This window comes from Dipodomys merriami, unplaced genomic scaffold, assembly GCF_024711535.1.
Source record: "Dipodomys merriami isolate MVZ:Mamm:240054 unplaced genomic scaffold, mDipMer1.0.p SCAF_1, whole genome shotgun sequence".
Lineage (NCBI taxonomy): Eukaryota > Metazoa > Chordata > Mammalia > Rodentia > Heteromyidae > Dipodomys > Dipodomys merriami.
Window position 1 is genome coordinate 130,659,303 of NW_027202270.1, and position 21,310 is coordinate 130,680,612.

Genomic DNA, 21,310 nt, shown 5'->3' on the forward strand with positions numbered 1-21,310 from the left:
CCATGGAAGGTTCACCCTTTATTGCTAAGAGTCTGAGGACTAGAGTGAACCAATGAGATTTCTATTTGCCCTGGCAGGCAAAATAAAGATGGGGTGGACCTAGCTAATGAATGAACAAGAGACAAAGGCCTCTCATTCAGTGTGAAGTCTGAGTTTAAGGGCTTGAACATGGGTGGCTCTGTGTCTATATACTCAGAACTCTACACACCTTTTGCATTCCTAAGTGTGTGTTCCTGGCTGTGTTTGCAGAGCACCTAGAGCTGTGGGTTTTCCTTCCAGGGCCTCTCCATGTTGTTCTGGGTCTGTCATCGCTATGGAAGGAGTCAGTAGAACACTCCACAGTGAGACAGAGTTCCAGCTAGCAGGCAGCTCTGGTTACCGTCTTACCTACTCACTCATTCCAACTTCTCTTGGGAGACATTACAATTAACTTTTTCTTTTCTTTTTCTTTGGTCATGGGGCTTGAATTCAGGGACCCTGTCCCTGAGCTTTCACTCAAGACTAGCACTCTACCACTTTGAGCCACAGTACCACTTCTGGTTTTCTGGAGGTTAATTGGAGATAAGAGTCTCATAGACATTCCTGCCTGAGCTGACATCTAATCACCATCCTCAGTCTCTCTCCCCGCCCGCTCTTTCTCTCTCTCATTATTCTGGATACCTGAAGAGCCCAAGCCTCACATCTGCATATGGGTCTATCTACATATGGGTCTTGAGAATCACTACACAGTCAAATATTCAATTTAAATTTGTGATTTTTTTGAACCAAACGTCACAGATTACCAACATTATAGCAAAAACAAACAACTTCCTAAAGAGGACTGGAATTTGTTTGCCTGCCTGGTTTGGGTTTTGTAACTTGAGAAGTGAAAAGGAATTAGGGTAAAGAAGGAAGTCAGCAAAGAAGGGAAGATGAGCAAAGTGCCACATGATCACTCTCTGATCTGGTTTGAATCCTTATGGCTAAGTGCTCAACAGCAAAACTTTGACACCATTGTTTAAAGACAGATTTTGTGAGATTCTGACACCTAGAGAACTGCTTTTTGTTGTTGTTGTTGTTGGTCGTGGGGATTGAACTCTGGGCTTGGGTGCTATCCCTGCACTCTTCAGCTCAAGGTGAGTGCTCTACAGCTTGAGCCACAGCACCACTGCCGGTTTTCGAGTGGTTTATTGGAGATAAGAGTCTCACGGAAGCCGGGCGCTGGTGGCTCACGCCTGTAATCCTAGCTACTCAGGAGGCTGAGATCTGAGGATCTCAGTTCAAAGCCAGCCCGGGCAGGAGAGACCGTGAGACTCCTATCTCCAATAAACCACCAGAAAACCGGAAGTGGCGCTGTAGCTCAAGTGGTAGAGCGCTCGCCTTGAGCTGAAGAGCTGAGGGACAACGCCCAGGCCCAGAGTTCAAGCCCCACGACCGACAAAAAAAAAAAAAAAAAAAAAAAAGAGTCTCACGGACTTTTCTGCCTGGGCTGGCTTTGAACTGTGATCCTCAGATCTCAGCCCCCTGAGTAGCTAGGATTACAGGCGTGAGCCACCTGCGCCCGGCTTAGAGACCTGCTTTAGGAAGAATTGCTTCATGATTTTAAAAGATCCTCAGTACTTTTGCCTGCTTGAACTTCTTTCTCCATAAAATAAAAAAAAAGTAAAAAATTACATTGGATGATAATATTGGTATAAAGGTGAATATACAAATAGCACATATTGGCTTAGTCTGCTTTCTGGTACTATAACAAAACATTTTAGATAAACAACTTATAAGGAGAAAAGGCTTACCTTAACTTAGTTTTGAAGGTTCCAGTCTATAATCTGTAGGCTGCACCACATTGGCATGGAAACAAAATCACTCCTACCATAGCCTGGGAAAAGAGAAGAAGAAGAAGGACTGGGGTCTCAGTTTCCTCTTCAAGGCTTTACCCTGGTGTTTCAAAGACTTCCTTCTTGGCCCCACCCATAAAAGGTTCCACCACCACCCAACAGCATCACCAAGACTTTAAACAAGCACATGGGCCTTTGCAAGACATTCAATATCCAACCAATAGTATATATCACAACATTCTCATTGATCCTAAAGTTTACTTTCTTTTGATTCTAAAAGAAATAACACAATTTCATGGATCTCTAATTTTTTTATAGGCCCCCATGACTAGTGGATAAGTCAGCCCAAGCCTTGTGTGGCATACAGTTAATCAGGAAGGAAACCTTTCTTCTAGATGATATTCAGGCCTACTTGATAGCATCATAATTAGAAGCTTCTGGAAGATCCAAAGATACCATCATTATAATGGGCACTAGCACAGATAAAACTACTTAAAGTGGTTCTGAGATCAACATATATAAACAAGGGAGAGATAAAGTAGTAGAAGACATTCAGGAGGGACAATTTCATGATGAATGTAGTGACAATGAGGGTTTTTTAAATTTTGAGATAATCAAGACATTTTCCTTTTTTAAAAATTTTTCTTTATTGAGATTAAGTGATTACATAAATTTCACAGTATTGTGGGATAGTGATACTTAGCTAAAGTTACAAACACATTTTAACCTTCACAAGGGGAATTGTCATTATCATGGTCTATGTTAACTAACATTCATTACTGTAGAGGACAAGTATCAATTTCCAAAAACCAGTACTCCACCTTCATCGTTTTATGTGGTTCTGGAAATGGAACTGAGGGCCTTATGCTTCCTAAGTACTGAGACACACCCTTAGTCCTTCCATTTCTAGTTTATTTTCACAAACAGTCTCAGCTAACTTTTCCAGGGTGGCCTTGAATCATTGTTATACTTTTAACTCTACCATCCAAGTATCCTGGATTACAGATGTATACCACCATTCTATTTCTTACTCCTCATTATTTCATTTTACTTTCAATTCAGCATTCAAATGAACTTATATTCCAGTTTTTATTGTTTTTCTCAAATTCTTTATTTGATTAAGTGATTACATAAATTTCCCAAATTTCACAGTATTGTGTTAGTTAAAGTCACAAACACATTCTAACTTTCATGGGGCAAATTGTCTATCATGGTCTATAACATTTATGAGTTCTATGAGCTTTGACAATGCAGTTATTTCTTCCACATCGAGTGATATGTACATTTCTTTCATTTTGCATAGCATCAGCTGTTCCCTCTTTATCACTGTTCCCTCCCTCTTTATTGATGTTTTATAGTATAGTCATGATTGATCAAATCACTAATCATATGATTAAAATGTTTCTAGCCCTGCTCACCACTCATCACTCCCAGCTTAAGTGATATTACAAAGCTCAAAGCCCCAAGCCCTTAATCATGCAATTAGTTTCCCTAGTATGAACGAACTCCAGCCTGTGTCACCTTCCTACTATAAACTCAAGTATGGTCCCAGGGGTGCTCACCATGAAAACAAAACACTCCTGTCACTTAGGAAATTCTAAGGGCTTAGTTTTCTCCCAGGAAACAGGGAGAAGACTAGAAAAAAACTATTTATTGTACAATAGTGTGTGAATAAGAGATACATGCATCTAGTGCACTTAAAGGAGTATATACATAGTAGGCATTCGGTAAATGGTACAATTAGCTTATACTATAAACTATGAAGGAAAGGTCCTTGTAGAACACCTGTGCAATCCAATAAAAACATTTTTATAATACCTATGAAAACATTTAGTACAGAATTTTGATAATGAGGTTGTCTTAGAAAATCTCTTTTAACTATCTTTAGTTTTATTTCCATATAAAGTTGGCATCAGGCTCTCTTTTCTTCCTTCCTTCCTTCTTTCCTTCCTTCCTTTTCTCTTTCTCTCTCTTTCTCTCTCTTTCTCTTTTTCTCCCTTCCTTCCTTCCTTCCTTCCTTCCTTCCTTCCTTCCTTCCTTCCTTCCTTTCTTCCTTCTTTCCTTCCTTCCTTCCTTCCTTCCTTCCTTTTCTTCCTTCCTTCCTTCCTTCCTTCCTTCCTTCCTTCCTTTCTTTCTTTCTTTCTTTCTTTCTTTCTTTCTTTCTTTCTTTCTTTCTTTCTTTCTTTCTTTCTTTCTTTCTTTCTTTCTTTCTTTTTCTTTTCTTTGTTGGTTATGGGCCTGAACTCTGGGGCTGGGTGCTGTCCCTCAGTTCTTCAGCTCAAGGCTGGCGCTCTACCATTTGAGCCACAGCACCACTTCCAACTTTTTCTGCTTATGTGGTCCTGATGAATTGAACCCAGGGCCTCATGCATACAAGGCAAACATTCTACCATTGAGCCACATTCCTAGCCCTCTCTTTTCAAAATAAGGAAGTTGTGAGAGGACCAGATGGAAAGAAGACAACTTTATTAATGATTATACTGAACTGAAGATACATTTTATTTTTAATTGTAAATTCAGAATTCAAAGAGAGTTGAAATACATATGTTCTTTGTATGATTAAAAACATGTCCCAATATTACTGCTTCATTTGCTTGCTAAAGCTACTACCTGAGTGTATCATAATCCTCTTGAGAAAGCTCATGATCATGTTTTTAGTATTTTGAATGCTGACCTACATCACTAGTGATATTAAATAGCCTGTAAATCTGTATTAAGAGAAATAGAGCCAACAGGAAGTGTGTGTGTGTGTGTGTGTGTGTGTGTGTATGTGTGTGTGTGTGTGTGTGTGTGTAGAACTTTTGTTATAAGGAATTTCCTTCCTATTCCTTAAGGAGGCTTGATGAAAGTTTAATCCAAAGCAAGTTGAAGATAAAAGAGTTGCAGTTTGAGTCCAAAGGCAGTCTGCTATAGACTCAGTAAGAGCTAATATTGCAGAGGATGTTCAAATATGCTGTTCAGTTCAATATGCTAGAGAATTCCTTCTTGCCTGGGGAGAGGGGGCAAGGAGGTCAGTCTTTGGTTCTATTCAGGGTGTCAATCACTGGATTTAGGTAAAGCCCACCATATTGTAGATAGCAACGTGCTCTTCTCAAAGTCAAATAATTTAAAAATGGAAACACCCAGAATAATGACCAAATAATCTGAGTATCATGGCCCAGCCCAGCTGAAACAAAATTAGCTATCATAAAATTGTTATCTATAATGCACTACAATGATGTGGTCTGACATAAATAGTTCTACTACATAAAAAAAAAAAATGATTAGAAGAAAGTCTTCTTGAAAAGCTGGGAGTGAAAAACCATACCTATAGTTCTAATTTCCCAGAAGGCAAAGGGTAGGAAATTCATGGTCCAAAGTCAGACTGGGTAAAGCATAAGACCGTATCTGGAAAATAAATTAAGAGCAAAAGGACTTGGGGTATTGCTCAAGTGGTAAAGCACTTGCCTAATAAATGAGATCCTGAGTTTAATTCCCAGCACTGAGTAGAGAGATAGAGATAGAGAGAGGAAGGCAGGGGAGGGACCAACTATGGGTGATTGTATTAAGATGGTGGAATCAGGATCATTTATTATCTTTCCTGAACTTCTGGCTTGAGGAAAGGCCTAATTCAGAAGAGTTGGGGATACTAGTAAACCTCAGTCTAAAACAACTGGGTACAGACTAAGGAACTCAGATATTCCTTAGATAGGTAGACCCATAGGTCCCAGCCAGAGAGATTCCTCTAACAGGTAAAGAAATTAGAAATCTGAAAGCTAGGGTCCCACCTGGGATTATAATATTCATCAGCCTCAAGAAGGAAAACAAAGGGAATAAGGAGAAACATTGAGGAATTGAGAAACTGTCAACAAATGGCCTGTTACAATAGAAAAGTTTCGATTAGAAACTGGTCTACTTAACTGAAGAAATTATTCTCATTTTACTTACTGGGTTTGCTAGATACACTGACTTTTCTATTTCCTCTTTTCCTAATCTTTCACGTATACATTTCCATTGCCTTTCAGGCTCCGATGGAAAATTAGATCCATTTTGTTAAATGAGAGAGCTTTTGTGAACTCTATTAAATCAGCCTCATAAATCAGCTTCCCTATTCCTTAACTATTGATTCTGCTCAGACCTGGACTCTCTCCCACTTATCTCCGTCTGGCAAGGAATTATCCATGGCTGAACAGAGTGTCCTTGATTGTAGCAAGCCTGTTATCGCACATCCTCCCTCCTATCTTTCCTAATCTCTCCTAGCCCTTCCTCTCCATTCCTCCCTTCCAAGGTCCTCACTTGACTGGAACATGTTTTACACAGCACTTAGTGCTCTGTTGTGCCCCCCAGACAAGACTCTGGGCCAAATCTTATCTAGGCACTTGGCTTTGGCGCCTCAGTATTTGTCTACAAATTTAGCAACTTCTTCCAGCAAGAGGGACCTATGATGGTGTACTCTTGACCCAGGAAATTCTCACAGAAAGTGGCATGAAAGTGCAGCTCTGGAGGATCTGAAGGCTGGGATGTGGTGCTAATAGAACTTTTATTTTAGGAAGGCCTCAAGGCTAAACTTGGATGTAACTATGAAGCTGGCAGAACTTACCTTCAGGCCCATCATGATCTTTCCTTCCAAGTTCACAGGCCTGTCAGTAAGATCCATCCAAATGTATATTTCATTAACTCTCAACCAATAATGAAAGGGCAAAAGACGAAGAGGTCATTAAAGAAGATAAAGACCCACTGGGTGCCAGCGGCTTACTCCTGTAAATCCTAGCTACTCAGGAGGTTGAGATCTGAAGACTGTGGTTCAAAGCCAGCCAGGGACAGAAAAGTCCTCCTGAGACTCTTATGTCCAATTAACCACTAAAAAGACAACAACAACAACAAAAAAAAAAACAGAAGTGGAGCTGTGGCTCAAAGTGGTACAGTGCTAGCCTTGAGCAAAAAAGAGTTCAGGACAGTACCCAGGCCTTGAGTTCAAAAAGAAAAAGAAAAAAACGGAAGGAGATACAGAGTGAACAATTAAGTATATGAAAGAATGACCAACATCACTAGTCATTAGGAAAATGCAAACTAAACCCACAATGAGGTGCCACTACTCACAGGGTGTGTTAACCTCAGGGTAGTTAAAATGCAAAGGTATTGATAATAACATAAAGCAACTAGAAGCCTCATTCACTGTTGGTGGGAATGTACAGCTTGTTTGGTGAGTAATTTGAACCACTGATTTAAAAGTAAAACATACATTTCCCACTTAACCTAGGTATTTGGCTTTCTAGGTATGTACCCAGGAGAAATGAAAGTGTAGTTTCCCACAAACACTTGCACACAAATGCTCACTACAGCTTCAAAGCTTCACACTGAAAACCACCTTGGTGGGTTTACTCAAGCTGCCATCACAAAATTCCACAGTCTCTATGGGTTAAAGGGCAAAAATTTTATTTTCTTACAGTTCTAGAAGCCAGAAAGACCAAGATCAAGGGTCTGGCAGGATTTCTGCTCTGAGTTCTGTCTGCTTTCAGACAGGAGGGAGGAGGTATGCATGGTCAGAGCACTTGTTAAATAACTGTTAAAGCACCGTTACTGTTAATGATAAGCCTTTAATGTAAGCACTTCTAATGTCTTTTTTCCCCCTTTACGTTATCTAATTTATTGGGGGACTGGAATGATTTGACTTCCTGTTAGACATTTCTCTGGTGCCCTCATACCAGAACCTGCTGCTTTGAACATCTCTCAGATACCTAGAGGAAGCTAGACAACCACACATTGCTGCTGAAGCACAAGCCTGGCTCCTGGAGGCACTGTCCCAGCAAACACCAACCTTTTTGCTACCAGGAACCTTGGTGAACTCTTGAAGACCCAGCAGATATTTCCACCAGAAGGCTCATGAGTGGTACAATAAAAACACTCGTTTATTTGTATGAAAGAGCTTCCCTGATTGGTGCAGAGACCCGGTTGCACCCCCTTTTATGTAAATTCGTTGTTTGGTTCACTTCAAGTCAGCTAAAATACACTCCCTGGTGCTGCCCATTGGTACTGCAACATTAGGCTTCTCTCAAATGGTCTTCTATTGCCTGGTTTTGATTTTCATCATCAGCTGAGCTGGGAAGGCCCGCACATACACAAAAAGAAGTGGCAGTGGCAGGAGCAGTCTCGGAGCTAGCACTGGCTGCTATGACAGAGGAGGTGCACCAGTGGCCCAGTGGTGACAGCGGTGACCAGCGATGGTAGCCTCAGAGCAGCAGAGGAGCTAGTGACAGCACTGCTTACAGCAGTGGCAGAGCACTGCCCAGTGGCAGTGGCCAGGATAAAATGACAGGAACAGAACAACGAGGGATGGCAGAAGTAAAGAGGAAGACAGATGTTGGAGAGCCGAGCTGAGCAAAGTCAGAAGATTATATAGAGCCATGAAGATGAGAAACTGAGCCCCAATTGGTGGGGGAGAGATATAATACCCATTACCACTGTCCAGTGCTGAACAGCATGACCTCTAAGGTCCAAGAGCTGCAAACCTGGTCATACCTCCTGTTGTCCACTGCTTTCTGCTGACACCACTCTGAGAATAACAAAAGCTGGCCAGGGATAACTGGATGAGCTTCTCATCTACCTTACCCATGAATCCTTGTTCAGTTTTTCTCACTGGTTCTGATGCTACTATATAACTGAGTCACAGTGGGAGTTAAGAACAACAATAAAGCAAGTTGTGGTAGTGCACTCATGTAATCCCAGAATTCAGGAGGCTGAGGCAACAGGATCTTGAAGTTCAAGGCCAGCCTGGGCTACATAGTTAGACAAAACAGCAACCTAGTACCAGGTAGCTTACCTTGTTTACATTATAGTTAGTTAAGGTTTGGATGCACTTAAGTTCAGTTATTTAGATTTGAAACCCCTACTCACATAAAATGAAATATTCACGACTTTTACATCTTATTAGTGGAAGCAAATACTTTAGTTTCTTTATCCAGATTCTTTGTCAAGTGTTTTCTGCCCAAATAACATTTATATAGAAGATTAAGAAAATTTTTATCTTTAAAGAAAACAGATTGTCATACGTGGAAGAAGATGTGGAATAGTGGTAAGTATTCTGGTTGTGGATCTATTATTGGAAATATTCTTTAATATTCTATTATTTGGGTTTCTAATAAGTCTTACTATGAGAGGCAACTTGTATGATATTAGGAAATATTTCCAAGGATCTGAGTTGGCTCAAAAGTGTATAGTGTCCATTAAGAACATTTATAACAAAAAAAAATCTGTCTCTGCCCCTACATACACTGTCTCATTTTTTAATATTTTTATTGTGAAAATACCATACAGAGGGGTTACAATTACATGAGCAAGGTAATGAGTACATTTCTTACCAAGCATTGTTGCCTCCTCCTTTGTTTCCCCTTCCCATCCCTTCTAATCCCCCTTAGTCCCCCCCACCTGCCCCCACACTGACTCTTCTTGAGATAGCATCTTGTTAAGTGAACCAGACTGTCCTTTAATTCTTAGGCTCAAAGATCCTCCTGCCTGTCTCCTTAACTACCATTTGCATCTTGCTTTGGAATCTGTCCTGATGATTTTTTCCTTTGGAAATAAGCATAGCTGACTTAGTAGAAGGGAGAATGGGTACGGTAGGAGCTAACAGGGGCTTTGTAGAAATAGCACACATGCTGTCCTGAAACAAGCTCCAGCCTTCAGCCAAAGGACTTGTGTAGATTTCTATAAATAAAAGACCTCATGGTAAATATAGATCCACTGCAGGGTCTTAAAATAGGAGCCACTTTGCATTGCAACTTTCCTCTCCTAGTTTTTTGCTGCACTCATTCATGAGCTTTTACCCAAAATGGATAGCAAAGAGGTGTCAAGACTCAGGTTAAAAGTAACTCAGTGGGGGCTGGGAAGGTGGCTCAGTGGCAGAGTGCTTGCCTTGCATGCAGGAGGCCCTGGGTTCGATTCCTCAGCACCACATAAGCAGAAAAAGCCAGAAATGGCGCTGTGGCTCAAGTGGTAGAGCACTGGCCTTGAGCTGAAGAGCTGGCCCAAAGTTCAGGCCCCACGACCAAAAAAAAAAAAAAAAAAAGTAACTCAGTGGCCACTGTAGCTCAAAGGCTATTTTTGTTTTGAGATTTTTTTAAAAAAAGTCAAAACAACTAAGTCCTGGGATGGCAGCCCCAATCTGAGCTCCTGATTGATCTGGCTCCAAATGCCTCCTGTATTTACATCTCTGTTCAAAATACAGATTCCCCAGAAAGACATTCCAAGTGAATATTTTGGGTCTTAAATCTACTCTGCGGTCAGACTAAGGGGGGGTCCTGTGGTTTATGGCCTTGCTAAAAGAACAGAGGATGATAGGGTGACACAGCTCATCCAAGCTGTGTATGTGCTGGGAATGGGTTTAGTAGCTGTTACCCTAAGTGAGAGGTCAGAGAAATGCCATAATGCCCAAGACTTGAGAACTTCTTAGGGACAACCACAAGTGACAGCTCCATCAGAGGCCACCCAAGTGCTCCCAGGACATAACTGGATAATTTCAGCAGCTTGAGAAACAGTTGGCCAGAAGACTGACAAACAGTGGCTGACTTGTATCACAGAAGGCGGAGTCTACACTTCTCCTTTCCATATAACCTTTATGAATAGTTGACCATCAGTGGTGTGTGTTGCGGTTTGATTCCTTGGTACCACATAAACAAAAATAAATAAATAAAAATTAAAAAAAGAATACTATATCTGTCCTTACTCCTGATCAAACTAAGTATTAATCATTATTATTATTGTTACTATTAGAACAGGGAAGAGGTTAGGGGCTGAAGCCTTCCTAGTCAGAAAAATCAACTGTTTTGACTGGCAGAGACCCAGAATCCACAGCATTCTACTCTTCGCCAAACTAGTCTTTGGGAGATCTGAGAGGCAGGACTTTTATTTTCAGCACCAACAACTGGATGGAACTCTGGTGGCTAATGTTAAGGGCATGTCAGAATAACTGCTATTATCTAATTTCGTTCTTTCCTTCACACCCACCCCCACCTATAAGTGATCTGGTATCACAGCCCCAAAAGACGGCATGGAGAGAAGCAGGTGAGTGATCAAGGATGTAGGGCAGGAACTTCAAACTCTACTATAGAGCCATAATAACAAAGACAGCATGGTACTGGCACAGAAACAGACCTGAAGAGCAATGGAATAGAACAGAAGATCCAGAAATAAAACCACATACCTACAGTCAGCTGATGTTTGACAAAGGAGCCAAAGACATACAGTGGAAGAAACACAGCCTCTTCAACCACTGGTGCTGGGAAAACTGGGCGGCCACAGGCAGAAAACTAAAAGTGGACCCCAGCCTATCACCATGCACCAACAAAAACCCAAAATGGATTAAAGACCTTAACATCAAACCTGAATCTCTGAAACTACTGCAGGACAGAGTAGGAGAGACACTTGAACTTATAGGTACAGGCAGGAACTTCCTGAACAGAGTCTCAGGGTCACAACAAATTGGAAAGAGACTCGACAAATGGGACTACCTTAAAATAAAAAGTTTCTGCACAGCTAAAGCTATAGCAACCAAGCTAGAAAGACAAACAACTAATTGGGAAAAAATATTTACCAGCAGTATATCAGACAATGGGTTAATATTCAGTATATACAGGGAACTCAAGAAACTAATCCTTCCCAAACCTAACAAACCAATTACTAAATGGGTAAGGGAACTAAAGAGAGACTTCTCAGAAGAAGAGATAAAAATGGCAAAGAAACACATGAGGAAATGTTCACCATCCCTGGTGGTGAAGGAAATGCAAATAAAGACAACCCTGAGATACCACTTTACCCCAGTCAGAATGGCCAACATCCTAAAGTCAGCCAACAACAAATGCTGGAGGGGATGCAGAGAAAGAGGAACCCTATTACACTGCTGGTGGGAATGTACACTTATACAACCACTTTGGAAAGCAGTCTGGAGGGTCCTCAGAAAGCTAAATATTGACCTCCCTTATGACCCAGTCATACCACTTCTAGGCATCTATCCTGAACAACAGGAACCAGTACAGTATACAAGGACACATGCACCTCCATGCTTATTGCAGCACTGTTCACAATAGCCAGGATATGGAAACAACCCAGATGTCCCACCACAGATGAATGGATCCAAAAATTGTGGTATCTATACACAATGGAATATTATGCAGCCATTAGAAATGACAAAATAATGACATTTGCAGGGAAATGGATGGAGCTAGAAGAAATCATGTTGAGCGAGGTAAGCCAAGTACAAAGAGACAAATGGCACATGGTCTCCCTGATAAGTGGGTGTTAAATCCAAAATGTTAGGTGATACAACAAAATTAACAGGACTTAAGAAACAAAGGACTTCCACTCATCTGGTTGAATCACTACTAAATAACCCCCATGCTGCTGGTCACATGTATGGTGTATATGTGTATACCGGAGGGAAACCAGGAGGATGACACAGAACTAGAGGGAATCAGGGAAAAACACTCAACAGAGGGACCCATCAGCTGTGCTGGACATTGACCAAAATGAACTAAGCAACTTAACGGCAGTGATGGGAGGGAGGGAACAAGTAGGAAAAAGGGAACAGTTTATGGTATGCAAAACAAAAGAAATGTACATATCACCCAATGTGGAAGAAATAACTGTATCACAAAGCTCATAGAACTCATAAATGTTATAGACCACGATAGACAATTTGTCCTATGAAAGTCAGAATGTGTTTGTGACTTTACTAAGCTTCCCTATCCCACAATACTGTGAAATTTGGGGAATTATGTAACCACTTAATCACAATAAATTTTGTTTTTTTTTGGGTCCGGTCGTGGGGCCTGAACTCTGGGCCTGGGCGCTGTCCCTCAGCTCTTCAGCTCAAGGCTAGCACTCTACCACTAGAGCCACAGTGCCACTTCCGGATTTTTTTCTTTTTGCTTATGTGGTGCTGAGGAATCGAACCCAGGGCCTCATGCATGCAAGACAAGCTCTCTACCACTGAGCCACCTTCCCAGCCCCACAATAAAAAATTTGAAAAAAAAGGGGCTGGGAAGGTGGCTCAGTGGTAGAGTGCTTGCCTTGCATGCATGAGGCCCTGGGTTCGATTCCTCAGCACCACATAAACAAAAAGAAAAAAAAAAGCTGGAAGTGGTGCTGTGGCTCAAGTGGTAGAGCGCTAGCCTTGAGCTGAAGAGCTGAGGGACAGTGCCCAGGCCCAGAGTTCAAGCCCCAGGACCGACAAAAAAAAAAAAAAAATTGAAAAAAAAAAAAGACTGTAGGGCAGTGAGGAAGGGGGAGGAACAGGGCAGCAGCGGGGACCCAGCAGAAGCTCCCCAACTGTGCCATCATGCTCAGCCTGTGCCTGAACAGCTGCGGGAGGAGGGGGCCCACGACAGGAGTAGACGGAGTGACAGGAGACAAGTGTGCTGACTGTGGGATATTAATAGGCACCAGAACATACATTTACAGCCAGTGGTGTGAAATAAGGGCAGAGGAGTCCCACAGAGACATGTCTAAGCACCACACAAAAGGCGCCGCAAGTGCAGAGGTAACACAAACCCTTCCACGTTCATCGAGGGCTCCCTCTGTCCCAGGCATTGTTCTTACTGTGCAGATCACCTAATTTCATCTTGCAAACAACATTAGGATTTTATTTTTGTCAGTTGTGGGGCCTGAACTCTGGGCCTGGGCACTCTCCCTCAGCACTTCAGTTCAAGTCTAGTGTTCTACCACTTAAGCCAGAGCACCACTTCCGGCTTTTTCTGCTTCTGTGGTGCTGAGGAATCGAACTCAGGGCCTCATGCATGCAAGACAAGCGCTCTACCACTGAGATACCTTCCCAGCCCAGGAATTGTTTTTTATTGTACTTGAAGAAACAAGTTTCACACAGAGAGGTCAAGTAGTTTAGGTCAAGTAGTTTAGGACACAGAGCAAATCACAGCAGAACTGGGATAAACCCAGGCAATCTGTTTTCAGAGTCTGTGCTTCTCATCAGAACAGGAGCACCTCTCTGCACAGCTGTTTTCTGCACTGTAAAATGCTACATGGACGCTAATTGTTGTTAGACCCATGATATAGCTGGTTAGGAGGAGGCATCATATTTATGTACTAAGGAAATGTGTGTGAGTGCCTAACCCACTGTGGTGCTCTGCCACCTCTGTAATAAAATAGGAGAGTGGCAGAGCCCACAGTGGTAAGCAACCACACCTGATGCAAGTGAACACTGACAAAACCAAAAGAAGCAAAGAAGGGAGGTACGTCTGCAGCTAGCTCTCCTGATCTTCAGTAGACCACAGAGTGTAGGACACAGGGTTCCATCCAGCAGAGGACAGGAGGCAGATATCCTAAGGTTTAACCAAGTGTTTGGAGACTCATGTTTTATGTCTATGACAAGAGAGAACAGCTTTCAACCAAAGAGGTAGAGCTATAAAAGCATTGCACTCTGCAGAAATCTGGTGAAAAACCAGATACTAAAATGGAAAGCATTTTGTCATCTGAGGCGCTGGAGTCAATGTCTTCCATGTCTGTGGGGTTATTACTGTCCCATGTCTTTCCAGTTATGAACAACTGTTCTTGTCTGAACTCAAGCCATATATCATCGACTGCCTACCTGACATTTGCATCGAGGGGGTGATCTCCAACCTAGCACAGTAACATCAAACTTGAGATTCTCCTCACTTCTCCACAAATGGAAATCCTCGCTTTTCAGTTGCTCAGGCCAAACTTTCATGCTATCCCTGACTCCTTTCTAATCCATCAGCAAAGCTGTGGTCTGCCTTCAAAGTGTATTTTACAATCTAAGCACCTTTCATCCTACCCCACTGTCTCTTTCTTTGTTAGGTCTGTTCTCATTTCCCAACAGCATTATAAAGAGCCCATCTCCAGCCCTCCTTTCTCAGTCCACTGTGAACCCAGGAGCCCCAGGAGCTTGTTAGTCTGTCTGACCACACCACTCCCTCGTCTAAAGTTCTCCAATGGCCTAGCTCCCTAAAAGTAGCAAAGTCAAAGGCCTCCTGGGACGTGAAACGGCCACGCCTGGACTGGACTCTCCCATTACCTCTCAGAGATCCTACTCCCTTTGAGTCCTTATTCTGGCTCTCTTTCCAGGAACATTTCCCTACTCCAGGGCCTTTGTACTATTGTGCAAAACTTGGCTGAATGTTCTCCCCATGTATCTGTAGGGCTTGTTTACTCAGTTTTTCCTTTCTTGATTCAAAGGTCACCTTGTCAAGGAGGCCTTCCCTGGCCAGTATGAAATGTATACCCTCTGAGGATCCCACCCCCCACCCCTGACTCTTTTCCTTCTTTGCATTTACCTATCTCTAAAATTATATCATGTATTATCGCATATCCTGTCGTTCTGTCTCCACTCACGAAACATGAGCTTTTTGTGGACTGTACTGCCTTGTTTGTTCACTACTGTAATTCTCAGTGCTTTTACACCCATGCTAACCATATATGTAAATATTCGGTGACTAAATGGACGAGTAAAATATGATGGGCCTCAAAATTTGCTATGGAAACATTAGCAAGTAATTGACCCCAGTCTTGGTCTTTTTTTTTTGGAGGGGAGGGGTCTGCATGTGAAATTATATGTCTAACTCTAAGTACTCCCCCAACCCATACCTTTGCCTTATCTGAAAGGCTGGGGACGCGAAAAGCTGGGTACAGTTGTGGTAAGAAAAGTTCTGGTGTTCTTTTTTCGTAGCCTCCCTTTTGTTTATTTATTTTAGATAACAAATACAAATTGTATGTATGGTACAACAGATTTTGACCTTTTGGTTCAAGCTCTGACAGTCTCATTTGTTTAAGCCTTTGTTTCCACGCTAACAAATTGATAGGGCTTCACTCACTGAAGGCTAAGGGGAATAATAAAATACTGAAACAAGGACAGAGGAAGACCCATTGCAACAATGATACTCACAAGACACTATGTTGGAAATTAACTTTACAACTTTGGGGGGAAGGAGGGGAAGAGGTGGGGAGGAAAGGGAAGGTAGTAGAAAAACAAAGGAGGGGATAACGATGCTTGACTAGAAATGGACTCATTACCTTACTCATGTAACTGTAACATCTCTGTACAGCATCTTTACAATAAATAAAATATTATATAGATAGATAGATATAGATAGATAGAATATATACCTATACATAAACAAAAAACCCCTGAGAGGCGATATATTCTTCATGACCACACGGTGGCGCAATCACCCCCCACTGTCTCGAAGATTAGGTTGTGCCAAGTCCATTATGAAACTGTAGCAGCTACTGTAAAATAGGTTGGCCTGCCACTGTGAGATGCTTGTTTAGATTTTTATTAGTTCATTAAATAGAAAATGATGAGAACAAAATCCTTAAATTGATATTACTAAAGATAACAAGGCATAAATCTCAGAACCAGAACAAGGAGTTGAACTTTGAGCTAAGGCTTTCTGACCAACATGATTTAAAGACCAGATTTGGAAAAGCTGAGGAATCTAAAGAAGCCTATGCCAGTATTAGATGAATGATGCTTGGTTAAATCAGATCATGCATCTGTCTACAGGCAACAAAAAACATGAGGTACTGGGAGAGGAAATGGATGAAGTGTTTGGGTTCCAGGATGATTTTTTTTTTTTCTTAGAAGACTGCTTGAGTCTCTGGTATTTTTTTTTTTTTTTGCCAGTCCTGGGACTTGAACTTGGGGCTTAGGCACTGTCCCTGAGCTGCTTTTGCTCAATGCTAGCACTCTACCACTTGAGCCACAGTGCCACTACTAGCTTTTTCTGTTTATGTGGTACTGAGGAATCAAACCCAGGGCTTCATGCATGCTAGGCAAGCACTCTGCCACTGAGCCACATTCCCAGCCCTCTGATAAATAAAAAAAAATGATTGTGGATAGCAAGTAAGACCCAGTAAGTCTGCAATTTATAGTGGATTTTATCCTTATGTCTATTATTGGGTGTCATCTTTGATTCAGGTTTTGTTTTTCTTTCCTCTAGCATCTCTTTAGCTAACAATGATTATTAATTAATAAAAAACCGAAGATTTTGTATTCTTATTTCATTTACAGGAATACTCCCTGGAAAATAAAGAAAAGGACAGCAAGAAAAATCAGCTGTAGAGCTCAGAAATTTGAGATTTGGACATCACACACTCAGACACAATTGTGATGCATTCTATATACAAGTTCTTTCTACTACTTTTTCATTCATTATACCATAAACATAATTCTATGTCATTGAAGTATTTCCTAATCATCATTAATTGCATGCTGTTTGTTTGTGGTAGCCACTCTTTTACTTTTGTTACACTGCAAATCAAAACTACATATTTATGGTGTACAAAATGTTTTTATATGCCTATATACAACAATTGATATATTTTTTTGTATCACGTACTTTTCTGCATGCTGAACACCTAAAATTTATTCAGTTAAAAATTAAAGCATAAGCCAGGTACCGGTGGATCATATTTGTATTCCTAGCTACTCAGGAGGCTGAGATCTGAGGATAGTGGTTTGAAGCCAGCCCCAGCAGGAAACACTGTGAGACTCATATCTCTAATAAACTACTCATAAAAAGCCAGAAGTGGTGCTGTGGCTCAAGCAGTAGGGAGCAGCCTTGAGCAAAAGAAGCCCAAGAACAGCACCAAGGCCCAGAGTTCAAGCTCAAGGGCCAGCAAAAAATAAAAAGCAAAAAATAAAGCATAATTTGGTGCTGCATCCCAAACCCACCACTATGGCTGCCTACAAGCTGGTGTTGATCTAGGCGAGAGCCCCTGGAACCTAGAGAATGGCTTTAGCACATGTTGAACCCTGTGGGCCAAGCGGAGGCAAAGCGTGGTAGGCCGGCTCTATGTTCTAGCTATGATTTTGACATCTGCTTCACCTCAGTGTAGAAATAAAGAATTAGGACCCACTGGACAGTATTGGACACCACTGAGCAGATGCACTTGTCAGTCATGAGGACTTGGCGCCTCCATGAGCGGCACTGCGGACCTGACTGGCCTCAACAAAACAGAAACTGCTGCTAAGCATGGTGAGGTCAGGTGAAGATCTGGAGATGCTCCTAGAATGTCCCACCACCTCCAATGGAGCCTGACCATCCCTTCTGTAGCAACATCAGTAAAGATCGCAGGTAAGATCTCACTGAGGACCAGCTACCCTCCTGTGAGAGCCTGAAAGATAACTATTGCCAGAGCACTGCCCTTCTGGAATGAAGAAATTATCCCCCAGATCAAAGAGGAGAAAAAGGTTCTGATTGTAGTCCACGGTGGCAGCCTCCTGGGCATCATGGAATTGAACCTGCCAACCTGTATTCCCATCATCGGTGAACTGAACAAGAACCTAAAGCCCATAAAGCCCATGCAGTTCCTGGGGGATGAAGAGACCGTGCATAAAGCCACGGAGGCTGTGGCTGCCCAGGGCAAGGCCAAGAAGTGAAGGCAAGCAGGCCGACTGCTACCCCATGGAACACCTTGCTCATTGCTCTGCACCTCACACTGACCACATCTGTACATCTTAAGCGGTAGGTAGCTGCAGATGGGGACCAGCGGCTCCCATTTGCATTCTTAACATTGTCTCTTGCACCTACTACCTTCATAGAATCTAGTCAGAATGGCACCTTTGGGGTGCAGGTTTTCAGCCTGAGCCCAGGGAAGGCTCCTCTTAAACTCAGGAGGGTTGAGAGACAGGAGTTCCAGTTTTTCCTAGTGCTTTGTTTACTAAGGACCTGCTTGAATAGGGGTTAGGGAGAAACCAAGCCATGGCATGACCAATGAGAAGCCAGAATTCACTGTGAGCCAGCACCCAGTCCTAAGCTCTGATCCTCAGGTTCTGGTTGAGGAGGCTGGAGTCATTCCAGTGGAAGGTGAAAGTGCCCTCCATGGTGATTTCAAAAGAGCTATTTCCTCTGGCTCCAGAGGTGCTGGCTCCAGATGGTTGCTATCAATCCTGAACTACATTTTTGTGTTACATTCACATTTACAAAAAAAAAAGGAAATTATATATATATATATACACATTATTGATATACATATATATATATACTGATATATACACATGTATATATGTATTACTGAACAAAAACCCTTCTAGAGTTTACAGTGGCAGTTGAAATAGTGCCACATGTGGTCATCCCAAGATGAGCCATTCCTCACACCAATGGGGAAAAGCTCCTTGGCCTCTGGGAACAGGAGTGATTCCTGTTTTGACTTAAAATCCTCCTACCTTGTTCTGTGGCAGTGTATCTGGTTTTCCAGTTGCTTAGCTCTGCCACATGGACCCTATGCTCATTTTTAGCATAACTACTAAATCTTTCTTCCAGGTCAGTGTGATTAAAGGAGTGATGTGAAAAGAAATGAAAGCATAAAAGACATCATTTTTACGTTCACTATGTTACACAGTAGCTCTCTTGTCAATATTCCTCTTTTGTAATTGAAATGTTGTGTGCTTTGGCCAACATCTCCCTAATTTCTCCATCCCCCAGACTCCTTCCATTTTACTGTTTTCCGGCATGGGCTTTCTTAGATTGCCCCATGAAAGTGGGATTTTATAGAATTTTTCTTTCTGCATCCAACATACTTTTCTAATGTGAAAATCAGTACCTGTAATGGTAGGAAACACTAAATAGGCCAGGACAAAGAAAATAATCAACTCTAATCCCATCATCGAGATTGAAATATTTGTTGTTCACATTTTAATATCTTTCTTTCAATAACATTTATGCATTTTTTCTCTTGCTATATCAATTATTTTAAAATAACAGAAGATTGGTTTCTACTTTTGTTTCTTACTTGTGTGGTTATTTTTCTGGTCATTACATGTTCTTTATCTCTTCTTTTGATTCTATCTATTTGGCACCCCTTGACAGTAAGGCTTACATGAAGGCCTGAAGAGCTAGCACAGTCACAGTGGCGTAATTTCACAGAGAGCTGTCCCAGAGGCTCAATATGCCACCAGCCTGCATGAAGCAGACATTCACTCCTTGATTTAAGGCTCTGATCCTTGTTCAAATGCAGCTCTCCAGAGAGTTCATTCAAAACAACCCTCTTCCTTGGTCTGTTTTCCTTCTAAACTAAGGTTTTCCTAGGAGATAGGAGGGAGAGGGAAAATAGGAGAGATTCCTTACCATTCCGGTGTTCTAAAGCAGCAACCATTCTCAGAAGGCAGGAATAAAAATACTGTCAACTGTAAGAAGAACATGTATAAATAACTGAGCACTTATATGTTAGTTACTGCCAGGGGACCTCTTACTTCATCTAACCTTACAACCCTATTTTATACATCCTCAGTAAAAGCTCAGAGAGGTGAAGTGCCTCATCCATTGCATATTCTTCTAAACCATTTGCTTAAAATCACACTTGATACAAAATGGAGCATATGAATTAGTGTCTAAGAGTCATTTACTTGAGAATTAGAGCATAAGAAACAAAAGGAGCATGCTGACCACCTCCTCCTCCTCCTCCTCCTCCTCTTCCTCCTCCTTCTTCTTCTTTTCCTTAAAGAAAGGTTGATGTTTGTACCAAAGTACTGATTTAACATGATTCCCAAAAGGACCAATGGAAGAATGACACTCATCACTCATTCATATCAAATGATAACTAGGTGCTAGAGTCTATATTAGGCACAAAATACACATACATCATGGGTGGCTAGAAATAAGTATTATTATTCTAATTTCCAGATGAAGGATTGAAGGCACTGGAGGAGAGAAGTATCATTCAGTATCCAAATTTAAAATTGAATCCAAGAATTTAAATTCAGAATCCAAAGCAAAAAATGGGTCATTTCTGTAATTAGTTATCTATTTTGCCAGTCCTGGGGTTTGAACTCTGAGCCTGAGCGCTGTCCCTGGGCTTCGTGCTTAAGCCAAGCACCACTTACAGCTTTTTTGAGTAGTTTTTTAGAAATAAGAGTCTCATGGAGTTTCCTGCCTGGGCTGGCTTCAAACCACGATCCTCGGATCTCAGCCTCCTGAATAGCCAGGATTACAGATGTGAGCCACCGGTACCCAGCTTCTTCTATTTTTTTATTTTTTTAGAAAAACCTTAGGCTTAGCTTCTTGCCAAGAGATCTTTGCACTTTTCTAAGGTACATGTTTCTGAGGAAAATGCATAGAGAAAAGAAAGAGATAGACATGTTGAATGTTTGCTGGGTGATAAGAAGCATGCTTTTGGATGTCTTATTTAATCCTGTAAACATCCATGAAAAAGAAGATTCTATTATTATACCTATGCCAAGATAAGGAAACTGGGGTTCAAAAAAGGATAAGGCTACCTCTCTCTCTCTCTTTTTAAAGGATAGAGTGAAGATATATCATGATTTTTAACCCAAGTCTAGTGTCAACCTGAATCTCTGATTGTCATAATTTTCTCTTGCTTTGTGCTAATCTTTCCAGTGTGGTACGGGGAAAAATGTTCCTTTTGGGGTGACGTTTTTCAGCTTCTCACTCAGGAACCTAACAGTAGTAAAATTTGGTAATTCCACCTGGATTTCAAAGTCTCAAAATCTTGTTTAGTCCCTTTTTTGCTCTGTTGTCTTCCCTGGTTAG

At 41.6% G+C, this 21,310-nt stretch overlaps 1 long non-coding RNA gene and 1 pseudogene across 5 annotated transcripts in view; one reads left to right on the forward strand and one right to left on the reverse strand.

The window, feature by feature from the left end:
• Nucleotides 1-21,310, reverse strand: part of LOC138832859 (uncharacterized) — a 60,023-nt gene that overhangs the window by 35,283 nt on the left and 3,430 nt on the right. For 4 of the 5 annotated variants that reach the window (XR_011373715.1, XR_011373713.1, XR_011373714.1 and 1 more), the window contains exons 2-3: nt 19,889-19,947; nt 1,773-1,855 (exon numbers count right to left, since the gene is read on the reverse strand). This is a non-coding gene — a long non-coding RNA (uncharacterized lncRNA). Of the gene's footprint in view, nt 1-1,772; nt 1,856-7,611; nt 7,667-19,888; nt 19,948-21,310 lie in introns of those variants that run through there. The other variant, XR_011373717.1, reaches the window with a different exon arrangement.
• Nucleotides 17,498-18,201, forward strand: LOC138806248 (phosphoglycerate mutase 1-like; annotated as a pseudogene).